General features: G+C 39.8%; 1 protein-coding gene and 1 pseudogene across 1 annotated transcript in view; both read left to right on the top strand.

Moving 5' to 3' along the window:
• The first annotated feature begins 2,844 nt into the window (after positions 1-2,844).
• On the top strand, positions 2,845-14,564 carry LOC116056291 (annotated as a pseudogene).
• The window catches only part of nek7 (NIMA-related kinase 7), a 66,056-nt gene continuing 44,793 nt past the window's right edge, over positions 5,325-26,587 (top strand). Inside the window, exon 1 of the mRNA XM_031308443.2 lies at positions 5,325-5,615. The gene's annotated coding sequence lies outside the window, so the exon portion shown is untranslated. The remainder of the gene's footprint in view (positions 5,616-26,587) is intronic.

Here is a 26,587-nt window from a genome sequence, read left to right as displayed (position 1 = left end):
TTAAATGGAAATGCAGGCGTCACATGCATGCTGCCTCCAAGTTCGCCTGGGTATATTAAAAGAGAGACAACATTTCATACATATTTCCATCTGTAATCCTTTTCTCTTTTCCTCTGATAGCTGTGCTCTGTGAGGTACATAAACAGGAAGCTCATCTACATTGATATGGCATGTTTCAGTGTGTGACAGGTCATCTTTGTACTGGTAGAGTGTAACCTCTCAGTTCTTGCTAAACCTTCAGGATGCACGCAGCTCCTCTCCCCTCCATCTGCTGGTCTCTATGAAGTCTGCACCGGATCACAGGAGCTTTGACTGCAGCTTCTGTCTCTACCACATTGCAGTCATACCTAACCCCTGAGCCAGATCAACAACACAGAGGGAAATAAAAAGACATGAGTGAAAACATCAACATTTTTTTCTTTTAAAGTGTCTAAAATGTGCGTTCAGCCCCTGGGTGCAAAATTTCAGCATATGTAGCAATGAAAAACCCAGGTAGGATTACGCTGAAATGTATATGTTGAAGAAAACAAGAACTGAAGTAGTGTGCATGTGTTGTAAGTGCAGGTGTTGTTCATAATATATAGCTACTTAGTGGTTTTAATCATTGGAATACACTGTTTTACAAATGATCTGGAATTAACCTTTTTCTCTGCATTTGATTTTGGCTGAAAGTGCTTGTAGATGTCTCCTCTCATGGTGTTCATATTCATAAGCAAATCACATTAATGGCCACATTCAATTTAATTGTCATCAGATTACATTTGTAGGCAGTTTTGTTCCGACAAAAGTGTTTGTTCTAACACATCAGAGTTAAATGTTACATTTACAGTAAAATGTCTAAAGCGTCTCTATAAATCTAGCGATTCAACCATCGTCATTTCCCCTGGAGGGAGAACCTTTTCCATCCTGGTTACCTGCAAGCGACACCAGAAAGTTTGAAGGGGAAGAGATTGAAATAGATGACAATACTCTCTTCATGCTAAAAAAAATATCCCTGAATCAAAAAGGAAATCCTCTCTGTTAAATAAACAATATCAGCAAAAAGAACACAAAAAGTTTTCTATTGGTTTAAAGCACCAGATCAGTGCAGAGAGCCACTTTTAGAACAATAGAAATTCAACACGATTATTAAACAGTTTTCTACCAAACAGACGTGGAGGCATGCGTGTTGAACTAGAGGATCTCTGGGTGCAGCTCCCCTTGCAGACTGATGCATTACTTTTCATCCATCCATCTAATTATTCCCTCAGAAACCTGAAATTTGAAGATACAAAAGACCGTCCCTATCTGTCACTGCACGCCATTGATCTTATTGAAAGAAAATGTGGGTGTAGAGGAAACCCAATATAACTCATGCCATTAAATTCCACACAGCATTATTCACATACAGAATTGACAGATTTCTGTGAGACGTTTCTTTTAATCTTCAACTGTTGTTGAAGAAAAAGGAGGGAAAATCCTACACTCCAGGCATCTCTGCCTTTTCCATATTTGCAGTGAGGTTAACAAAAAAGGCTATTGAAGTATAGCAGAAAAAACACAACCCCACATAACTTGTTGATTATTAACAATGGGGATGGTAAGAAGATAGATGTGTTTCCTGTGTATCAGCAGTGTTTGAATTGTCAGTTTGAAATCAGTGATGAAACTTTTATCAAAGCAAAGTAAGCTGATCAATTCCAGATGCTCTCGCTGTCCATGTGAGTCAATCTGCAATACCATTTGTGTCAATAAATTGTCATGATATTCCCAAGAGCATAATGTGGGTGTGTGTCATGGGATGTGTGGGTATTCTGCATGTATAATGATAGCAAGCAAGACTGTGTGTCAAAGTGTGTGTGTGTGTGTGTGTGTGTGTGTGTGTGTGTGTGTGTGTGTGTGTTTGTGTGTGTGTCTGTTTGTGTGCGTGCTCACGAGAATCCATTAAGCCTTGGCTGCCTCTGTCTCTCTCTTGCACACACACTCACACACATACTTGTGTCATGGGATGTGTGGGTATTCTGTATGTGTATAATGATAGCAAGCAAGACTGTGTCAAAGTGTGTGTGTATGTGTGTGTTCATTAAGCTTCTGTCTCTCTCTTACACACACACACACACACACACACACACACACACACACACACACACACACACACACACACACACACACACTTATACACCCTCAACAAATCATCATGTGTATTCTAAATGAAGTCAGAACAACCAATCTTTTAGTTTTGTTACAATTTAAGAATGTGTAACCCTAAGTGGTTGAAAGTAACTGTCATCTTCTTCAAAATGTCCCAGAGTGAGAATTGTGCAAACACTGCAAACTTTTGGGAGGTATTTTGAGGTATCTGTTCTGTAGCCTATAGTGTGTATCTGTACAGGGATCAGCACAGTGCAAATACTTTATATATTTGATATTTACTAATCAACTGCAAATTTCATCATCAAATTTGCAATTGCTCTGCAAAAAGCTAGTAAGAGGACACTGAGTTACAGTTTTTCTTGATTGCTTTGACCTGCTTAAAGAAACTGGGATCCACTTGGTTTTCATCATCACTGTCTCAGCAGAGCAGCGCAGAGCAGCAAATGTGTTAACCCTTTCTCATTGGATTGACACATTTTCCCCACCCTTTTGCAGAACAGTTAACAAGGATGTCATTCAAGCAGTCCAAACTCCATTGTTTTAGCTATGGTAACCAAACAGAAACCATCTGTTCCTAACTATTAGAAACTACCTCCATCAGTATGAAATCACTGAAGCACCTGTTTGACACTGTCTCCTTCACACAAATCTTCAATTATCAATCAGTCTGCAGGCCTTAAAGGTGCAGCGTCTGTGTTGTTCTTTGCCAACATGGATGGAAGAGGTCAAAGGCAGATGAGAGTGAGAGGAAGAGGTAGAGGGGTCCGAGGAAGAGGAGTCCGAGTGCGAGGTGGAGGTATAGTTGGAAGGGCTCAGGTTTCTGATGAAATTCGGGCAACTGTTATTGATCACGTTATCAATCATGGCCATCATCAAGACAGAAGAGACTGAGTATCAATAGTGGCTATTTCTTATACTCTACAGTAATAGATGTTTATACTTTACTATAAGAGATTTTATTTTTATTTTCTTATACTCTAATATATTTTATTTTGGTTTACATGTATTTTGTTTACAGTTTTTCTTGATTGCTTTGATTGCAGCAGTCAACTCAAACTCCACATTTTTCAAAACAGTTAACACACAGGCCGAAACAGTGGCACTCATGGTCAAAATGACAGATTTTGTTTGCAAAAGGCTCTAACTGTGCAAAAACATTTTAAATATGCAACAAAAGCAAATTTTGCCTTCAAACAACACAACTTGCAAACAAGTGTATGAGCTCTTCCAATCAACCATTACACAGTGGACTACAAAATACTAAATACAGCACTCAGTGCGCATCAGTGCACCATTGCTTGTCATTGTAGCCTATTACTGTACGTAGCTTTCATGCCAGTGACATTTGTTGACAAATTTGCCTTCTTGCAAAGAACTGGATCCAGAATCAGAAATGCTTTGATGCACATTTTATTGATTCCATTGATTCTTATTTTCAAACTGTGGCTGAAAACTGAAATACTGTAAATATTACACTAACCCTAACCCATACATGTAAACCAAAATAAAATATTAGAGTATAAGAAATTAAGAAAATAACAATAAAATCTCTTACAGTAAAGTATAAACATCTATTACTGTAGAGTATAAGAAATAGCCACTATTGATACTCAGTCTCTTCTGTCTTGATGATGGGGCCACATGGCCTTGATTGATAACGTGAGCAATAATAGTTGACCGAATTTCATCAGCGACCTGAGCCCTTCCAACTATACCTCCACCTCGCACTCGGACTCCTCTTCCTCGGACCCCTCTACCTCTTCCTCTCACTCTTATCTGCCTTTGACCTCTTCCACCCATGTTGGCAAAGAACAACACAGATGCTGCACCTTTAAGGCCTGCAGACTGACTGCTAGTTGAAGATTTGTGTGAAGGAGACAGTGTCAAACAGGTGCTTCAGTGATTTCATACTGATGTAGGTAGTTTCTAATAGTTAGGAACAGATGGTTTCTGTTTGGTTACCATAGCTAAAACAATGGAGTTTGGACTGCTTGAATGGCATCCTTGTTAACTGTTCTGCAAAAGGGTGGGGAAAATGTGTCAATCCAATGAGAAAGGGTTAACACATTTGCAAGAGGTGTCTTCTGCTCTGCTGAGACAGTGATGATGAAAACTGAGTGGATCCCAGTTTCTTTAAGCAGGTCAAAGCAATCAAGAAAAACTGTAATATTTACAGTATTTCAGTTTTCAGCCACAGTTTGAAAATAAGAATCAATAGAATCAAAATGTGCATCAAAGCATTTCTGATTCTGGATCCAGTTCTTTGCAAGAAGGTAAATTTGACAACAAATGGCACTGGCATGAAAGCTACGTACAGTAATAGGCTACAATGACAAGCAATGGTGCACTGATGCGCACTGAGTGCTGTATTTAGTATTTTGTTGTCCACTGTGTAATGGTTGATTGGAAGAGCTCATACACTTGTTTGCAAGTTGTGTTGTTTGAAGGCAAAATTAGCTTTTGTTTCATATTTTAAATGTTTTGGCACGGTTAGAGCCTTTTGCAAACAAAATGTGTCATTTTGACCATGAGTGCCACTGTTTCGGCCTGTGTGTTAACTGTTTTGAAAAATGTGGAGTTTAAGTTGACTGCTGCAATCAAAGCAATCAAGAAAAACTAAGATGTTTTTGTCGACTGTTTCTAAGATCAAGAATGAACTTTCTAGCTCACTGTCATATCCTATATCCCTATATCTCAATAAATATCACGGAAAATGTCCATACACTTTTAATGGAAGAAAGGAGGGTTTTTTTTTTTTTTTTTTTTATTGCAGAATACATTTGTTACAATTTGTCAAAGGAAATTGAACTTGTAGAACACAAATCATTTTGTTACAGATCATGTTTTCATAAAGAATAAAAAATAATTAAAGTAAAAAAAAATAAGAAAAAAATAATACATATCAGTCAATAGATATACAGATGAAAAAATATAACAAGTAGTCAGTAAAACATTATAAACAACAAAGTACATAGCCAGAGTATCAGACAGTAAATATCAGTTAAATTAATTATAAAGTTAAATCAGATAAGCATTGCATACATTTTGATGCTGATTTACCCTCTAATCCAGAAATACAATCTATATAATTGTTTAAGTCAAGTTAAGAAAGGAGGGGTGTTGGGGTGGTTTGAGTTTGAGTTTCTCTGTTGAATCTCGCGGTATTTGACAGCTTGGAATGCTGGGTTGTTTACATTACTGGCACACGGGTCAGGAGTGTGTGGTGTTGAGAAGGCCCCAGCTAGTGCAGAGGCTATCCGAAAGCACGTACATATCTCGGCTGGCTCTACAGCACAGGCTCTCTCCGAAAAAAACTTTTCAGCACTCAACTTGCCACGCAGGAAGAGAGGCCTGCCGAGTCCACTTTTAGGAGCGACCTTGGAGAGAAAAGGGAAAGTCAAAACAAAGACAACCGCCATAACCATCAGGAGAAACTTTCAACGTGAAGAAGGAATAGCTTAGCAACAGAGTCCCACTTCCTGGTAAGAGCTGAGACACCGTTAGCTGAAAGAGAACTTATGAATCTGTACTAGCTATACTAGACGGCTAACGAACCACTTGTAAACTGTTACCCACCTTTATTTTGGCTTGATTTGGAATTGTCAGTCTTGCAAAGCTCACACATTGTCACTGTTTCTAGTGCAAACGCGATCTTGACACTCGCTAGAAAAAGTTTTTATGAAGTTCGCTAGCTAGCTTAGCCTGTTAGCAGACTAGCATGCCACATTGCTAACTTTCACTGCTTGGAAATGACACAATCGCCGCTGTCATTTAAAATGAACAACGACGTTGTAACGTTATGATTACAGTGTGCGAAAGAGCAACTTTCTCCTAACTTCGCTTTCAAGCCATGTAGTTAAACCAGTAGTGGAAACATGACAGTAGCCAAATAAAGTAGCCACTTACTGATGCCATGCTCGAGTGTTACATTGATGTTATAACGTGCATCATTTTCTTCCTTGTGCAGTTGTAGGTTTTATTCTTAAAGATGAGACTGAACTTCTTTGACATTGCAAATACGTCTATTTACTCTGTATGGTTACACTCATGCTGGTTTATGTTTGTTTGTCTTTGCAGTGGAGGAATATTTGTGTGTAACTTATATGTGGTTTATAATTATCTTATGTAGTAGTACTCGCAAGTAATATCTGCAACAGCAAATTGCAGTCCCACAAGCTTACTTCACTTTGGATTACTAACGTATGCTGTACTGTCAATGATAGCATTTTTAGAGATAAACAGACTGTCATGCACATGAATACAACAGACACCAGGCTGTGCCATTATAAATCTAAGGCCCAATAGTTAACCACAATTGCTGCTCATTTACTTGATCTTTTAGATAATGTCAGAGTTTCAAAGTCAATGATCTTATTAAGTGGACACCTTTTTAATGTGCCTCTGCATTGCATATCTGAACGTTACATCTGCATCCTACAAACTAACTTACACACTACAGAAGTTGCAAACTATACACGTTTCATGCATTTTCCCAAGTAGAGAGCTGAAGCCTCAATTACTAGCAGTTCACATATCCACACTCTAACTGCTTGGATTAAGCTTGACTGGCAACTTCACCTGAGCGTTCACTCAGCTGTCCAGACACTGTTATTGTCAATTCAAATAATAGAGTCCTGTTTATGTATGGAAGATGGATGGAAATATAATGTAAAAATTAAATAAATGCCCAGGGACTACAGATGAAAATTAGCTAGTAGCTAAATCTGGTATAAAGCATATTTTCTTTTTTTTGAGTGTACTTTTGTACATGGTCCCAGATATGAATAGATTTAATAAACTAAACTAAATACAGAGCTGATGAAAGTAATATGTAGGGCTGCCACCTCTTAGTCGATTAGTCGACTAATCGGTCGTTTTGGTGTTAGTCGACTAAGATTTCTTTAGTTGATGAGTCATTTTTTATGCTTATTCATGCTTAATTACTCATTTCCAAGAAACTTATGAGCACATTTCTGGTAAACACAAGATTTAAAGTGGTACTTTTGCAGGATTAATTGTGGAGAAACACAGTTTTACAGATGGTTAATTAACTACATTTATATTGTGCTTTTCTAGTCTTAACCACCTCTCAAAGAGCACAGCTCTGTCGATTACATCAACTAATCGATTAATCGACAAAATCATATAAATGTTAGTTGACTAAGAATTTCTTTGGTCGAGGACAGCCCTAGTAATATGTAAGTGATAAAAGGCTTTTGAATTGCAATTTAAATGAGACTTGGTTTGATAAAGGCAGAGCCACTAGTCTGGGTTTTCCCCGGCTCAGATGAGGCAGAGTTGACCTATCAAACCTTGATTTATGAACTTTGGTTTAGTGTTTTTAGGAATTTAGGAAGATTTGATTGCCAACATTAATCTTAAACTGTTGAATTGGTTGTTGGTTAAAACTGCTATATGCCAGCATCAAGTCATGATGAGAGGAAAGGAAGTGACTTGATTTTGTTGCCTGTCAGTTCAATAGTTAGAATGTGCTTCACTATCACATACAGTAGAATGACGACTTCATACCTCATTTTAAAACAATGCAGGGTGGTAGTAATTGAGTTAGTTGTGAACTCAACTTTATTTTCAAATAGGCTTCAAGACCTGCTGGAAGTTGAGAGGCTAGCAGATTGATGAGGGATTAGGGGCAAGGCCTTTTAAATGATACATTGACCAGTTTCAATTTCAATTTTTGTTTCAATTTAAAAATCCTAGACGTTCACACCAAAGCAAACGTTCAGTGATGGATTGCATACAGAGTGAAATGAACAGTAAAGATGTATATGTAATTATAAATGGGGTGCGATTTTGTTAAAAAAAGCGGGGGGGTGGGGGGGGTTTGATCATGCAAAACAAAACAATGCAAGAATTAAATCCCCTTGCAATACCATGGATGTAGTGCCATGCATGCCAAACACTTAAATATGCACTTCAATATTCAATGGAAAATACAGCGCTTTCAAGCCTGAGAGCGGAGTTCACTTCGCAGTGGAAACAAAATACTTACTCATATACTTACTTACTCAATACTCACCCAGGAAACGATTGGTCGTTCACCGGGAATGTCTTAATCCAAACCACGATCTTTTTCCTAAACTTAACTAGACGTTTTGGTGCCTAAACTTAACTGTCATCGCCGCATGACGCTAACTTTTTCTGGATAAACTCTACATAGCCCCTGAAAGGACTGTCATCTGGCGTTGCCTGTACCTGGCTCACAGTCACTTATTGGCGGCTAAACAACTGTCGCTGGTAGCCGGTGTCCCGGAGCTCTGTAGCGGCTAAATACAATCAGCAACTGCCGCTCGGATTTTATCGTTCTATCGCAATATAGATTGTTCACGTTGCAGCGCTTTACTTAGCTTAAAATACTTCCATTTTAGGTATATAGTGGTCTATTGGTGAAGTAGCATTGATCACTTTGAGGGGGGAATACATTTTGTCCCCACCGGTGATAAAAAAATAATTCAGCAGAGGCAGGGATATATAGACCAGAAAGGGGGAAATCCCACGCATTCCCCCGCCAAATCTCACCCTGATTATAAATAAATGCGGTGTTTCATCTAATCAAATTGTCTTTTAATAATACATATTATTTTAAAAAGTTAAAATTTAAGAGCAAAATTTGATACATTTAGAAATTATAGAGATTATATAAAATGAATGAATTTATATTTAACCAGCTTGTTTTTTATCGTGTTAGTTACAACCCCGATGTGTCAATTCATTGTTAAGCTACAACCAAAGTAGTTAGCATGGCAACATAAGGCTACCTCTGTATTTCCTCTAAACCCTTAGACCCATGTTTACAAGTCTTACTGCCAACAAATGTTTCATAGCCATTAAGTCATTTTCAGTGGAAATTGTGCCAAATGATTACAGTTAAAGTGTATATTGTATTCTGACCCATCTCTGTCTGGAAAAAAAAGCTCAAGCTGCTTCCAGCTGTCTGTTTCATGCTGTTAAACACCATAAGAGTTATAGCCTGTATGACTGTTCATCTGGAAGAGAACTACTGGTAGGCTAGTTGTAAAGAGATGGTTTATTGGAATGAAAAATAAATCAAGAAGCATTTTTTGGGAAGAAAGTTTTTCTTGTGTAATGCTCAGCTTTTTTTGTGAGTCAGAATGGTTATTGCAAAACCTTTACATACCGATTGCATCTACAATTGTGTTATGACCTAAGTGTATTCTTTTGTAATGGCTCCTTTATAATGATGATGATGATGATGATAAAAAATAATTTTACAAATCTTCAAATACTAATATTAAGAAGAAGGAAATATAACCCAGCAGCACAACAACCAAGCAAGTAAAATAACACTTGCCTCTCCTAGGCCTAACTGTTTTGGGGGTCACACATAGGGTGAAAAGGGTATCTCATGCCATGTTGCTGTCGCTGCCTATCACAGCCAAATATTTCAGGCGTCATACTATCACATTTGGCTACGCTGCAGAGAGATGATTCAGACAAGAGTTAGTGGGAACTGACATACCTTGTTGACCCAATTATTACTCACTTCTCTGTTGCCACATTCGATCATCGTCAAAGACAACCGGCTTGAGTCTGCCAGCGTCATCAGGTGATAGATGAACACCGGCTGGCTCTGTGAAGTTGACTATCAAGGAATGGGTCATGAACCGGATGATCAGGAATGGCTGCCAAATGTTTGCATCAGCATCTGTGGTGAGGGATTTCTGCCAGTATATCCTGCTTTGAATTTCAGTTGATGAGAGGTGGATTACCTATGACAGGCTTTGGCAAAACTTAAATATTTTGCCTTGTTCTATTGTTTGGATTTTAAAAGGGTTATATAGACCTTTCTCACAGCAGACATGTTGACATGTCATAGTAGGAAAAGCACAGGTGTATTCAAACCCATTAATGATGGCTGCATTCCACTTAGGAGAGGCCCTGGTGTTGTGCATGCTGACTCACTGAAATAGCTTACTGGGACACTTGATGGAATTGAGCCATTGTTAAGGTTATCAATTTCAGCTGTGCTTTTCCTACTATGACAAGTCAAAATGTCTGCTGTGAAAAAGGTCCATTAGGGTAGACTAGAAAATGACGATAGCAGCAGTGATCAGTAGTAGAGGTGCAACGATGAATCGATTAGTTGTCAACTATTAAATTAATCGCCAACTATTTTGATAATCGATTAATCGTTTGAGTCATTTTTTTATTAAAAAAAATAAGATTTCTCTGATTCCAGCTTGTTAAATGTGAATATCTTCTAGTTTCTTCCCTCCTCTGTGACAGTAAACTGAATATCTTTTGAGTTTTGGACAAAACAAGACATTTGAGGACGTCATCTTAGGCTTTGGGAAACACTGATCCACATTTTTCACCATGTTTTGGCATTTTTATAGATCAAACAACTAATCGATTAATCGACTATGAAAATAATCGTTAGTTGCAGCCCTAATCAGTAGTGTTTAGCCTGATTGAATCTGAAAATAGAAGCGCATAGAAAGAAGAACTTTGTCATCAAAAATACTTTTTCCCTCACAAGTTATTTCACTTGGTTATTGGAAGAGGCACTGATGATGTGCCATTATCACATGAGCAAGGAGTTGGCCTTCTAGAAGCACAGGTATTATTTACCAGGCTTTCTCTATGATTTAGCTTAGGTTCACATACATACATATTGGCTGCCTAGGCCATACATATGTTCTCTGTCAGTGCCGTTTAAATGGCAGCTAGACTTTCTACTAAACTATTCAGAGTGAGACCTAAATGCCATTCTTTGGTGTGGAAAAATCTGCTGCACCCAAAGCAGTGATTTAGCGCACTGGAATTGACCAAATCGCTCTATCCAGTGAGAGTTTCCTGTTTTAGCCCTGGAGCTGGCCCCTCTGCGGGATTAAAGATCAGATGAGACATTTGTCATCTGACCACTTTAACAGTCATCTTGCCTTTGGGTTTCATAAAGAACAAAAAATGTTTGCTATGTTATTTTGTTTTTCATTCGCAAAGCATATTTGAAGGAAGATGCTTCCTAAGGCCATTTTTGAGCTACATTAAGCAATGTCTTTTGCATGATGTCAAAGACCTTGGCCAAGCATTGTACAGAAATGATGCTGGCCAAGGTAGCAGAATATAGGCTTGTTTGGTTTCTTTGCGATTAGTTGTAGTATTATCAGATAATAGAAAGCAAGAAATAGAAAATACAAGCTGGATGCCTCCCCCAGAAGAATTAAGAATTGAGTCTTTCCTTTCCAGGCTCAGTTTGGTTAGAGTTTAGAGTAAGGTCTTTGGCAATGAGAGTGGGCTGTCTAAGCAGCTCCTTTTACTCCCCTCAGAAACAGCCAGTCAGTCAATATTTTTCATATCCATCTCCCTTCTATCTTATGAAGGGTCACTGATGTTTCAAGCGTTCATATATCCTTAGAGGATGCCTCGCGGCTCATTGTGTCATGTGAAAGTTCTCAATTTCTCCGTGGCATTGATGCCTTTTCTCAATGGGCTCTGTAGTGCTCTGGGGGGAAACAGACTTCAAAGACATGCAAACACAAAAATGACTGACCTAGGACCCTGTTTAAAGTTTATGAAATGCTTCCAGTGCCCCTTGGTCAGCTTATGTCATGACCACACAACATCAGTGGTTTATTTCACTACAAATGGTGTCGGAAAAAGGTTTTATTCATGCTTTATTTATTTATTTGTTTTATTTACAACCATGGTCTTGCCTTTGGCTCTGAAGTCTTGCGCTAAATAAAAACTCTATTTATATATATATATATATATATATATATATATATATATATATATATATATATATATATATATATATATATATATAAAATGGAGTTATGAACCTATTAAATTAATGTATTCATTGAAGTAATAACATAAAAGCCCCCCCCACACTGTAAGCTGTCTGCAAAAAAAGAGCCTCTAAGCAGACAAAAAATTAAACAGATGAAGAAATAAATAGCTTCAATATGCCTGTCAAAGTGCACACTGGAAAAGGTTAAAACAGGGCCCACTTAAAAATAATGTTGAGCTAAAAGTGGGTAAACATTTCAGTGATTTTGATGTATTGACAGAAATAGCATGCCGTTTGAATTATTTAGATATACTGACTTGACTGAAATAGCTTTGTAATGTAGCTGTTATAGTTTTTTGTTACACTGACTCTTTTTCCCAATTTTCAATGTTTTGGTAATTGAGTGGACATTTTTATGAGTAAGAGTGTGAGAGTCAGTATTTTACCAACTTTTGTAATCAGTGGCAGTTTACATAAAGAGCAATTTAGTCAGGTTATTTGTGGACTGACTGCACATGCTTTATACTATAGATATTCAATCAATATCTATTATATGAACTGTTTCTGTAGGTTAATGCATGTTGAGGAATTAGCTGCTGTTTGTTGCCATCTAAACAAAGCCACCAAATCCATGTTGGCATATTGTAAACTGTGCTGGAAATATGGCTTTTAAGCAACATCCTCCTTTTTATTATTGGAGATCACTCTCCAATCGTCCCCTCTCACTCTATCTCTTTTGATTATCCACACGCAAAAATACAAATCCCTCAGGATACAAATTCACTTTCATAGAATAATTACAAGATGCTTTATGCCACTGTAAACACCACATCAGTGACAGTGACAGTATGCATTTGTCATGAGATCAGACAAAAGCAGAAGGAATTTGCACTCATGAACAGAACGAGGGAGGAAAATTTTTTCGTGTTGCTTGCTGACTGTGCTACGGGCGTTTGTTCCAACCTCATCACAAATGAGCCTTAATGTTTCACACGGGATTTGCTGCAGAAGAGAGCAAATTTGTTTGAGAGCATCTTGTTTTGACAGACTGTCTGTTTTACCCTCCTCTTTTTCAGTGTGAAAAGCCAGGGACATTTCACTGTCTCTTCTGCACTCTTTTTTTTCATGTTCTTAATTGATGGTAAATGATTGAGTATCAGTTTTGCAAAGCCAGATTCTTTATTTATTGTAACTAGGGCTGTCAAACTTAACGCGATAATAACGAGTTAAGGCGTGATTAACGCATGCACGTTCTGTCTAGGGCTGCAGCTATCGATTATTTTAGTAATCGAGTATTCTAACGATTATGCCATCGTTTAATCGAGTAATCGGATAAGAAATACTTAGTAAGAAATACTTAGTAAACAGCAATAGTAAATATTTATTATTGCTGTGTACTAAAAAAAAGGAAACCTGTCTTTTGTATATATACAACAGACAGACAGTTTTTTTTTGAAAAAGCAACATTTTTTATTGCCAAATTCCAAGTACATTTTTGGTGGCCCAAATGTTAATATTTCTCACCCCCTTCCCCTTCTTGCCTCTGGCTCTTTGCACTGGATATGCAAAAGAGCTGTTCACTAAGCCCAGGTAAATGTGACTGTACAAAGCTTACAGTAGGGCTATTCAAGTACACTGTTCTGGGGGACACATTTTAAGAAGGCTAATACTGAGTGAGGAGAAAGAATGCAGACATCACCGGCATGATGACGTCATTCACGCGCATATTAAGTGGCCATGCTGGGGGGAGGAGCCGGTTTGTCTCCGGCAGCAGCTAAGTTTCCAAAGATTAGTAGCAAACTAATAAACAGTTAGACTACACACCGACAGCTCTCGTTTTAGCTTGTTGATAAAACATCGCTATTTGCAGAGTATCATGCTGTAGGCTAGTTGTGTAAAACAGCGCGGTGGACGAGAGCAGCAGATGTTAGTTAGTTAGTTAGTTAGCTACCTTGTGTCGGGTTCGCTCCGTGGAATGGATGAGTAGACTGGATGTTTTCTACAAAGATGATGTAGTAGCATGTTTGCAGCTTAAAATGATCCCAAACTTTCTGTCGTTTTCTCTCGCCTGTCTCTTCTCTTAGACCCTCGCTATTTTCGTCTTTGTTCATTTGTAATATGGGCCGTCAGTCTCGTGCATAGACAGTATATAAACGGTCTTGTGTCCACAGAAGCGTCAACCTGTTGTGTGCGCTAGTAATTATCCTCCGTGCGGAAACACAGTGAGCCGTACAACCTTAATTACATTGATTTAACGAAGCTTCGAGCAAAGAATTTTGCTTCGAGGATTTTTTGTAATGGAATTATTCGAGTTATTCGAGGAATCGTTTCAGCCCTAGTTCTGTCATTTGGGCCTTGGGCTGCGCCGTAGTTTGGGAAATCAGGAAGTGGTGCAGCAGTAACGTTGGCAGAAACTGTAAAGCGCTCCGTGATAACATCCAGGGGATCACCAAACCCGCCATCCATCGGCGGAGTGAAGCACATCTCCGGTCTAAGCTACGAGGATACCCGTGGTGTGCTGAAGGTGTTCCTGGTGAACGTGATCCGTGATGCCGTCACCGATCACGCCAAGAGGAAGACGGTGACCGCCATGGATGTGGTGCAAGCTCTGAAGAGACAGGGCCACACCCTGTACGGCTTCAGAGGTTTAACCTGATCCTGAATCACAAAGAAAAGGCCACACACTTAATCTAAAGAGAGACTTCCCATTCTGAATAACTGGCTTTAAATCTTACATTTTTAACTAAATCAATGATCATGAAAAAGCAGATCAAGACTCAGATAAAAAAAAAATGTGTTTTTAATTTGTGGTTAACTATGGGCAAGCGATTAATGGCGATTAAATATTTAATCAATTGACAGCCCATTGCACTGTTGGAAGCCACTGAGCTGCTTAACTGTGCAAAAAGCTTCAATTAATTCACTTGTCATTGTGCATCCAATGGAAGAGAGAGAGCAGAGCTACTAGGAGTTCAAAAGAAGTTTTTTTTTGTTTCAACTACATTTTTCAGATGTGCAATGGATGTAAATGCTGCTAGTTGAAAGCTGCATTAGAACATATTTTGTTCATGCTGGGGATATCCAAATCTTATCCGTCCAAATCTTCCATATTTTCCACAGTTCCACACAAGCTCTTCTCTCCATTGATGTTTTACAAAATATTATGGGATATTATATAAAATATCATAGGAAACTATTAAAGGAAAGATTGTGATATTAATGCAATGCAGAAATTATGCGTTTAACAGCTAAACACTATTCAGTGTATCATCGTGAATGCACTGTGCAGCTGTATTATGTAGAAAATCTGATTGTCTTGGTATAGATGAATAACGCCTAAATGACTTGGATCACAGGCAAAAAAAACCCAACAACTCTTAATTGTGAAATCCTTCTTCTTTTCGTTTTCAGTCTTTTTATTTCACACTGCCTTGTTTGAGTGCAGGGGACATCATTCTCCCCCTCCTCTCTCCTACTCGGTCTGTGTTTGTACCCTGACTCACAGCTGTCTTCCATGGTCTCCCTGGTCTCTTGGTTTGGCCTGGGGCTTTGAGGTTGTGGTCAAGGCCTGAGGGCATGAAGAACGAAGAGGAGTCATAATGAGAAGCTCCCCTCAACTCCTGCTGCCTAACCTGCCCTCGAGCCCTTTTGTCTCGCTCCCATTCCACTACCATTCCACCTATTTCTTCTACTCTTCCTGTATTACTGCCTCTTGTCTTAGACACCTCTTCTTGCTTACCAGCCCCCCCCCCTTACCTATTTAGTTTCCTTACTACTTCTTCCCACCCTTCAACCTCTGTGACTCTCAATCTGTCCCCCATTCTTGCCTCTGCTCTTCTCTCTTGGGGGTCTTCTCTACCCCGGGCCTCCCCTCAGCCTCCTCCCTGCCCAGCCTGGCCCACAGTCAATGGGAGGCAGGCAGCCTGACTCCCTCACAGCAGCAGGAAGCTGCAGCAGCAGGGGTTAGGCCTGTATGGCGCTGCCGGCTGGCTCTGTCAGAAGTCCTGCCAAGCCAAGGATGAGAGACCTTTGCCAGTGCGGTATTGGGGCACCGAATAAAAATATTTTACAGATGTCTGAAGTCAGGCATCAGGAGTCAGCAGCAGCTTACTCAGGCCTAGAGCAAAGGTGTCTTTTAAGTGCAAACGATGTGCATGCTAATGTATTTGTGTGTAGGATTTATGATTAAGAAAATTAACTTGAAGTATGAATGGAGGAGAAAGTGCTTAATAAAGTGGTCCTCAGGAGTCTTGGCAATTCAGGAAGTGGGTGTGTGGCAGGAGGAGGGAAATAGGCTGGTCTCATTCTGGATTGGCTGAAGGAAAAGTGATTGATTTGGTCTGGTTGCGTTTGAAGAAGGGCAGCATCCAATGCTACTGTGCTGTGAATGCCTGGTTGGGTTCCCAACCAGTTCTGGCTTGACAGTTTAACAGTGAATATTTAACATTGCGCCTGCCTGCGGGGCTTGGCTGTAAACAGCAGTCAGCAAGCAGCATAGCAGCAAAAGCCTGTGTGACGCTGGGCCTCGGTTGTAAAGCCCACCTAAAAACAACGCACAAGCAGGAAGCACATCTTGAAGTTCTGATTTTAGAAAAAGGCAGATGGCATGGGCTGGTGGTGTCACACTGTAAAAAAAACACCAGGATCGCCTGATGAAAGCAGCTCCCGCTTGCTTTGAACAGCAAGTCTGTCATGGTTGGTGTCTTCTGTGTGGCTCCGGGTCAAACTGTGATACGCAACTCCTGGAATTTGCGCTTTTTAAGTTTTTCATGTTCAAATCGTTTGAGGGAAAAAAAAAAAACAGAGTGTGTGTGTGGGGGGTTTCATTAATATTAATATTATAATATGTGAAGGAGGCAGGGAAGACCTTTCTGGTTTAGCTGCTTTCAACCCCTGTTGTGGAGCTTTTCTCTCACTCTTTGTTTCTCTTGCTCTTTTTATTCCCTCCTGCAATTTCGGTATAGCTGCCGTTTTTCTATTCTGTATACATATGCTAACACTCAGATTAATATATGATACTTACTTTGCTTGTGCTGTTTCTGATGACGAATAAAGACATGGCAAGAGTGATTGTAGAGGGATGGACTGGAGAGAAGAAAGAAAATAATTGGTTGTATGATGGTAAGAGCAGAGTGGGATGGATCTGATGACAGGAATAAGAAAGGGGTTAGCTATTATGAGCTGGGAGAAAGTTACTGTTTACAGGGTTGTGACATTCAATTATTTCCTGCTTTTCTGGGCTCTCTGGAAACAGTGTAATTTGTGGTTGTGAACAAGTGTTTTTGGGGGTCCAGTTGTTAGCCAGGGATTCTCATAATTTGCTCCATGTCTTTACATTTATATTATATTACCTATCCAATGGGAATTGTGTACAAAATAACAAACACTGTGTTAAAGATTATTTGGATTCAGCTGTGGCCCTGTTAAGCTTTACTCTGCCCTGATATCTAGAAATTAGACTGATTTGTGGCGTTTCACAGATGTTGGATGAATGCAGGGCAGAGTCCAGCCTCTGTGTTAGGGATGGTGGAACAGGTCTGACATCTCTCCTGAACTGAAAAGGGAAATCCCTGCAGGCACAGAGGCGAGAGGAGGGATAAGGGAGGAGGGCGAGAATGGAGAGAGGTGCGACCCCTTAGGGGTAACGTTATTCTCCGATCATCAGCTCCTTACACATACACTCGCACACATACTGGGATGCTCTGTCACTTTGCCAGCTGATGCACTCATGCAAAGAAGGATGAGTGCCTGAGGCATTCAAATAAACATTCAACTTCTTGTGTTTGAATTTCTGTGTCTGCCTATGCATGTGTCGTGCTTATATGCAAGTTTATATTTTTCTATAACCATATAGGCCCATAAGTACATTTTTGGGGTGTTTGGCTCCCACTCTTGGCCTATCCAGAGCAATTTGAAGTAGGGCTGGGTACCGAATTCAAAACTTTTTAGGCACCGACCGAATTGCCTCTGAAGTATCAAAAAATGCCAAAGTTCAATACCTAAGGAGTAAATCTCATCAGCGTCAGTGAGCCAATAAGCATGCAGCATGCTTCTACCAAGATCTAATAATGTTTGTGATTGGTTGGCTAACGTTACGCATCATAGAGGCAGGCAGGAAAAACGCTACATTACGCACAGAGACGGGCTCATGTAGTAGGAGCTGAAAAATAAATACAAAGATTTGTGCTGTAATGTTGTAATTTCATTTTGTTTTATAAAATTGGTATCGTAAAAAGTATTGTTTAGGAACCGGTATCAAAGTCACGGTATTGGTATCGGTACCGGTATTGAAATTTGTTTTTACGATACCCATCCCTTATTTTGCAGTGAGTCAAACGCTAGAATATGACTAATTTCTCACTTCATTGCTGTGCACAGAAAATAGACGGACTATATATTTATTTTCCCAGAGTATTGATGTGTAATAGAGAAGTGGTAAGTTAAGAAATAGAAGCCAGGTGATTTTATTTTATCAAGTACCCAATCCGAAAATGTCGACTGGCTTTTATATAGTCACAAGTTTTTCCACAAAGGTACACTTCCTCTTCAGACAGAGCCATATGTCTAGAAACAACAATGCAGGCCTGCCTGCGCCCCTGTTATTAATCATCACACAGTTTCTATTTTTCAAATGTTGAAAATCAAAACCTTGAAATCCCCTACATCTCACCCTACCTTGAGCTGGTAATTTGGCTTTGCTTTGTAAATTGATGTGGTCAAACCGAATCATTTCTGTGTGATGTGATCTTAAACCAGGAAAGATTGTGCTACTGGAATCAACTGAAGTAGTTGCGTTATTGTTGGTTTTATAGTAAGGAGTAATCCTCCTTGGCAGTATGACAACAAAATGGGTGTACACACAGTCATATGCAGCAACTTTACTGTATTTGACTTCTGATTGAGTAGCAGTGCTCTGGATCTGGTTAGAAGTGTGCGTGTGCATGTGCGTGTGTGTGTGTGTGTGTGTGTGTGTGTGTGCTTGCGTGTGTGTGTGTTTGCGTGTGCGGCAGCCAGAAGGGCCCACCACAGAAGCCACAGCAGGCTGAAACCGAACCAGAGCCAGAGCCAAGCTTGATTTTTGTGGAGCCACATTCCCATGGGCCCACTATTAGTATACTCAGTATATGCATCCAGTTTTACATTCATTTCTGTGTGCGTCTGTTTGTGTGTGTCTTTATGTGTATTACATTAATGTGTGGACTCACAATTTGTGTTTTTGGTATCTCTTTCTCTCCTCATTTGTTGAGCTAAGGTTGTTATGGGTTCAGGGTCTTGGATGTTTTCATTATTGACTGTGGAGATGCTGAAGGGTTGTGGTCCTCTTCGCCCGTCCCCCACAGAGTATATGAGAAGGCTTGGGCCCAGAAAAGCCCCAACACGAGCCCTTAGCCCTCACGTTAGCACTCAACTATGTAACGAGACATGCCTGGGAACTGCTCCTCTCACATTACTAATGACTTGGACATCTTGCTCTTGTCATTTCCTCTTAGACAAACTTCGATGCTGACGCAGGGTAACTGCTTTAAACTATCCAGGGAGAAAGGGGGAAAAACCTGCTTGAAGGGAGTATGATAGACTGCTGGTTTTGTGTGAAGGGAAAATAGACTACATTCACCAGATGTTTTTTTTAATGGTTGTTTTATAGATGAGAAACTCAAATGACAGACCCCAGCAACTCCAAACAACACAGAGATGGTACAGCAGTTGATTCTTCATTCTATCATTGCTGTCCTAGAACCCAGTAACAGCCAGAACTGCATGCAGGGTAGAAGGCACTAATGCTGGTTTGGAATAAAAATGGATTAAAAGGGTGTTTGGTGTTGTCGCTTTGTAATCTCTCTAAAAACACCTATTATACTTTAATTTCTTGTTTAAACAGCAAATGCCGCATCAAGTCTTCTTTGTAACCGTCCTGTACCACTTCACATACAAGTTTCTTGATCTGTTGGCTGTTTGCTTTTATGCAATTTTTAGTTTACATGGGCCGTGTCTGGCTGGCTCTTTCTTTGCAGCTTCATCTCCTCCTTTATAGATATTAATAGAGGACAAAGAAGGGTAATGTCATTTTAGAATCTGAACTGCGTAGATGATGATGCTCTCATCTGTTGACTCCTGTTAGTATGATCACGAGGTTAGGCTTCAGAAAACACAGCTGTACTGATGAAGACCAAACTCATGGTATTCTCACACAGAAATGGCATACTCATACTGGTGGAAATGCTATGTAAAACAATGCTTAATTTAGAACAGAACAAAAAAAGTGAGCTTGGCATTCCATTATTTTATTTTTTCATGAAATTCCCTCATTTGTCCCTATTTTATGTATTTTTTTTTTTCTAGTGTAGGCCCTCTAGCCTTGCAGACAAGCAGAGCCACAGCCCTGTGGTACAGCATGTCACATCCGATATCCTGGTGCCAGAGGTGATGAAGCTAATTTGGTGGTCAGTCAGTGACATGGCTAACAAACAAAGCCCTTATTGGTCCTGGAGCACTGGAAGCTCTGCTCTGCTGTGCAATGCTCTGTTTTGCATTGTGAAAGACCATGAGTTGTTGCCAAAGGGCACTAATGCAACCTAAAGCCGTGGGATCTTTATCATGCTGCAGTGTGCAAATCTGGGTGTGGATATTTGGTTCAAATGTTCAGACGAAGTGAGAGGTGTGCTTTTAAAAATACCCTAAATAAATACCGTAGCTGCTTTAATAATAAAATAATCCTAGATATGGGCATTTTTTGCTCCACTTTTGTTTTGCTGGTCTGGTAGCTTGCAGTATAAAGGTATTTCTATTTAGAAGAGTTGAAATATAAAGGACCCTGCTATACCGTGCTTTGATGTGATGTAACTACTTAAGGGGTTTTCACATTAAAGTACCACATGTGAACTGCCTCAACACTGACCACACTGCTTTCTCCTAAAATAGAAAAGAAAAAATCAGACTAGAGCTGTGACAGAGTCGATTGACGATTTTAGTAATCAATCATTTGTCATTTTTCAAGCAACAATGTCAAAAATTCGATGGCTTCATGTTCTCAGTTGTGATGATTAATTGCTTTTCTTATTTTATTTTGTTATTGTAAATACATTATCATGTTTGGGCTTTGGAAACAATTTGAAATTTGATGTCACATTGGACTCTAGGATGTTTTTAATAGACCAATCGATTGATTGAAAAAAATACCTGGTAGATTCATTTATAATGAAAACAATCATTAGTTGCAGCCCTAAATCAGTAGGAATGGGTACCGTTCAAACATTTTCGTTACTGGTGCTGGTTCCTGAATGATACTTTTTTCGATACCAATTTTATAAATCCATTTAAACAAAAAGAAATTACAACATTACAAATATTTCCACCTGTCACTTACATGTGACGCACACTGTAGTCAAGCCTCTCAAATTACACACGTGAGCCCAGTCTCTGTGTGTAACATAGTGTTTTTCTTGCATGCCTCTACAATGTGTAATGTTAGACAGCCAATCACAAACGTTATTAGATCTTGGTACAAGCATGCTGCATGCTTATTGGCTTACTGATACTGACAAATTGTACTCCTTAGGTATTGGAATTAGGTATTGAATAACAAGGCATTTTTTGATACTAGAAACTATGGAGGCAATCTGGTCGGTGCTTAAAAGTATCGATGTTTGGTACCCAGCCCTATAAATCAGACACCCATACTTTTTCATTTTCTCTGAGCTGAGCCTCTAAGATTTCCTCTATAATGGTGCACTAAACTTTATGTGGCACCCTGAACGTTGTAATTCTGCTTTCAAGCCATTGCAGCCTGGAGTTGGAACTACATCCATGATTAGTCCCTCGAACAGTCTAAGAACCTATTACATCACTTGCAGCTAGATCAGCCAGCCTAAATTAAGTGCTCTTGATTTTCTTTCACATATTATGCATTCAGTTTCTATTTTAACTGAGGTGTGATGGTGATATGGCATTTTGAAGGGCTGTGAATGTAGTGAGGGTGTGCAAGTATAGCCCAAATCCCCAGGGTCCCCTCTCCTGAACGCCTGGGGGGGTTCTTTCCTTCACACAGACTGCTCCTTCACACACTAAGCTGGTTTCTGGGGGATCACACAGCTGTCTTAAATGCAGCTCTGTTTTTGCATACTTTGCCCACATTATTTTGTCTTTCCTTACACAGTCAGCAATTTGTCAATATACCTTGTTTATTCTCAGTGATTGACAGTATGAATTGGTTTCACTGAGGAAAAGGGGGGTGGTAAGGAAAAAAGAAAGATGGGTAGTGTGGCTGGCAGTCTTTTTTTGACTGGTACCATGGCTGTCTGTCACTCTTCTTTTATCATTGAAATTGGAGTTTATCTTTTACAAGCCTGAGTGGAATGTTTTTGTTTTTCAAGTGATTATTAGCATCCTCCTTGGCTGCCGTCTCCGGCTGATGAAATGAGCACATCAAACGGTGCGCCGTACTAACGAAGCGGTGCGGGCTGGCTGGCTGGCTGGCTGGCTGGCTGGCTGGCTGGCTGGCTCCTGCCTTTTGCTGTAAGGCACCTGCTGAAGTGACAGGCTGGCAACAAAGGGCCCCTCGCCACAAGAGAGTCGTCAGTGCCGCTGTGGAGTGGGCAGGACAATAGAGCAGAGAGGTGGCCTGGGCTTTTAGCCACGTGCCAGCTCGTGTCGACAACACACAGGAGCAACAGAGCACAGAGGGGAGGAGGTGGGGAGGACAAGAGCGAAGGAGGAAGTGGAGGAGAGTGGCCGGCACCTGCATGTCCTTGAGTTCTTTTGTCAATGGTGGACATCTTTACCATACATAGTGGTTGAAAATGCGAAAGAAAAATACAAATGTGCAGGTGTGTATGTGCAGGCAGACACACACACAGATGAAGACAGAAGAGAGCCCAGTGTTGTTAATGGGATTACTGGCTCATGGAAGGTCAGGTGATAGTGCAGATGTATTTTATAACGACTCCAGTAGGTGAAATGTACTCACACCACAGCAGAGCACTGTGCTAGTTTATTTGGATTGTTGGGGGAATAAATCAATTTAGGCCTCACATGAAGCCCAGGCTATTTGTGCTGTGCTATTTACTTCTGAAGTGAAATAATCATTAGCCTATAAAAATCTGAAAGTGAAAAATGTAAAGAAGGGCTATAAATAGTTAGCAAGCAGCATTATGGATCACTGGCCTTGTAGTGTCCCTGTGGATCTTGGTGGTTTTCTTTTGTCTTAATTCCCTATTTTATCATTTCTCTCTGTTCCCTACACTATGGAGAAGGTGAAGGGCTGAGTTGTACAACGATATCACACTAAAACAGACACACATACAGTATATAACTCTAAAACACATTATGCAGACACGTTCACATTGAGTTAGAGGTAGCAGAGCTACACCAGGAAGTCGGCTAAGCTGAAATATCAACCAGTTTTAGCTCATTGCAAGTATACTGGTATGTGCATATATGTCTACCAATAAGTGACAGAAATTGCATTTTAAAAATGCCAAAGATCTGTTTGATGTAATTTATAAACTTTATTTTTTAACTGTAAAATGTCCCGCTCAGTCGAGTCATATCTTGGTCACAATTTTTAAATAACCAAATTAAAGATATCCATATGAAAATGTTTGCTTATTTTCTGTGTTTAGAGGATACAACAAAAACAATATTATCCGTTTTTTTTTTTTTTTTTAACTTTTAAACATTGAAATCTGTTTTGGCCTAAAAAAACAAATCCAGTTTTGTTCAGGCTATAGTTGATAGAGCCTGAAAAGCCACATTGAGTTTTATCAGATACATACAGTCTGAAAGAGACCTAGCCATTAATCCAGCCATGTTCTGCCTGTTGAATAATAAATCCTGTTTGATGTCAGTGTTGTTGTTGAGATTCGTTACTATTCTCATGCTGACTGGTGCCCTGATTAACTTTATGCTTTTGTAGCTGGATTTGGGGAACAGAAAAGTCTAGGCTAAATGATTTGACTCTGTACTGTAGTATGTTTGGCTGGCTTTGCAAAGCCTATTTTCAAAGGCTTCTTCCTTTATCTTCGTGTTTTTTCTTTTAGATTGAGGGACAATAAAGTTTCCTCTCTTCATTTTCTATTCCATCAAGACTTAGACGGTCTTACTCAAAGGCTTTAAAGACTGGCTCACATGCTGAGGTGTAATTGGTCCTCTCCCACTCCCTGTCTCTCTCTCGGCTCGTGGTCCAATGAACACGAGTGCTCGCACATTTGGGCTAATGATTTTGAATAGTGATTAAAATGAATTGGAGAGTGCACTGCTTCTGTAGTATCCGGACCCTTCCATCATTAGTGGTTCTCTTCCTCTCTTCCTTTTTTTTTCTCTTTCTCTATCATCAGTGTTAGTCAAGCAGGGGTTTCAGACGAGGCCTGGGGTGGGCTTTCATGAGCACAGACTCAAAGATTTCTCCACTTCTTGTAATCATGGACACCACTCTTCTAGCACTTTCACTGTCGTCTTCTGGCTCCTCAAAGGTGCCTTTGATTCCCTCACATCCTACACCCAGGCCGGATAGTGTCACATTATTTTTTTTCCTCTCCTTTTTTAACCCCCCCTCCCAACCCCTCTCTTCACTTCCTTTCTTGCCCTTCTCATTTCTCTCCTCCTTAGACCCACGCTCATCAGTTTGTGTTCATATTTATTGTCCTTGGACTGAGCGCTGATTTAGCACTCTTCTCTTTGGGGCCGCTTAATTCTAGAACCCTTCCCCTTCACTTCCCTATTCCCTTCCAGTTTGCCTTGATCCACCTTTTTATAATCGTCTCCCTCTCTTTGTTTTTCCTCGTCTCCTGTTTTAAATGAATAATGCAGAAGGGAGGAAATGGGGATTAAAGAGAAGCTAAAGCCACTGCCAGCTTCTGTGGTGCACAGCTCCACACCGTCTCTCACAGGACCGTGAACACATCAGGGCTAACAAGGTTCTCTTTTTCCTCTCCTGCCATTTTTCTCAGTTCTGCATCTGTCCCACTCTGTCTTACTCCATCCCTGCTGTCCCTTACTCACTTTTGGCTTCTCCCACTCAGTTTTGACCCAGTTGACTGAAGATGTGCTCTTTTATGTCAACGTTGGGACAACTTGTTGTCCACAGTGTTGTGAAAAGCCAACTTGTCGGTTTTTTTTAGAGCGATTTGAACTAAAAGCTCATTGCGCATCATAGTGATGATGAAATGATAAAGTCGAACAATTCTGCAGCATAATAGATCTATAAACAACTAGTCTTGCATTGCCAGAACTATCTCCACAGAGCTGCAGAGGAGGGTCTGGCTAGTCCACTCAACATTCCGGGATAGGAGAAAAACGTGCTCTGGTTTATTGGCATTTCTTTACACCAATCACAATCGTCTTGGGCGGCCGCCGGATGCAGGTACGGTGCCTCGGCAAAATAGCCTCAGGAATGAACTTGTTTTGGTGGAACGTGTGCACGTAGGGTGGGGAGATTTTGAATTAAAATGGCTGTCAAGTGTATGCTGAGAATTTAACTAAAAAAATAAAGATAAATATAATTTGATTGTTGGTTCTAGCTCAGTTAGCCACTATTATTTAGTAAATGTTTAATGTAAACAGTGAGTTTAATTTAAAAATGTGGAGTGGTGATGTAGCGAGGATCTGTCCATTAGTGCATCTCTGTCCTGGAATCTCGAAGAAGATTTAATTAATAAAAAGATTTATGGTCACATTAAAAAAAAAAAGTCTTAAATGTTTTTAACCAGAGGTGTGCTTGGCACAGTTGGTTGTACAGAAATCTCTGTAGAAATCCTGGGTGGTCACCCGTTAGTCAAGCAAGAACACTCCGAGGCAGATTGGATTATAAGAGATTTATCTTTGTGTGTAAATGATTCAGTAGATCAGGAGAAGTAAGAGGAAAAAGGGATTTTTCCATTGACTTCAATGATTTTATTTATGAATCTCAGTTTACTCATGTAAAATACTGCTCAGCCCGTGAAAACGGTTGTATAATGTCTTCCATGGTTCTGCAGGGAGCTCTCCAAAGTTTGAAAAAATAACCCTGATGATGTCATCAGATGAGTCCCCCAACTTTATGAAAGTGCAATACATAAATCGCTGGAGTGCCCTTTTGGTGGATTTTTTTTTTATTGGAGCCAGCATTTTATGGCCTTCAGGGGAACTGCACTTCACGTAAAGTCTATTTCTTGTCGAGCAGAGAGTGTAGAGTTTTGCACAGTACAGTGGGTAATAGAGCACACTGTATGTCACAGGAAAAGAAAACAAAAAAGGAATCACAGATTTGAGATGAGTATGATAGGAAGAGGGTGAGAGTTGGAGATGTGTCGCAAATAAGGAAAAAGCAAATTAACAAGTCAGATGTGTGCTGGAAGTGTGAGAACAAAGAAGACTGTTCACAGAAAACGGGGATGAGAGATGAAAATTAGCTCATTAGCTAACTCTAGCACATTTATATTGAGGTGGAAACTGAAATGGTGATTAATGTGCATTTTCCATAATGAATGAATGAATGAATGAATGAATGAATAAATAAATAAATAAAATTGCTTAATAGTCTTGTTAATATCATTTTCTCTACTCCTCTTGTTTTGCCTCACTCTGTTTCTCCCTTCCCTCCTCTATCATTTAATTACCTCCGTGTGATTGGGCCTGCTGTGAGAATGTCGGGCTGGAGTCTCACATTAGATGGAACACAGTCAGAAAACAGTGTTTGTTTACACT

The sequence above is a fragment of the Sander lucioperca genome, chromosome 11, assembly GCF_008315115.2.
Source record: "Sander lucioperca isolate FBNREF2018 chromosome 11, SLUC_FBN_1.2, whole genome shotgun sequence".
NCBI classification, from domain to species: domain Eukaryota; kingdom Metazoa; phylum Chordata; class Actinopteri; order Perciformes; family Percidae; genus Sander; species Sander lucioperca.
This window is presented reverse-complemented; position numbering and strand designations above follow the sequence as displayed.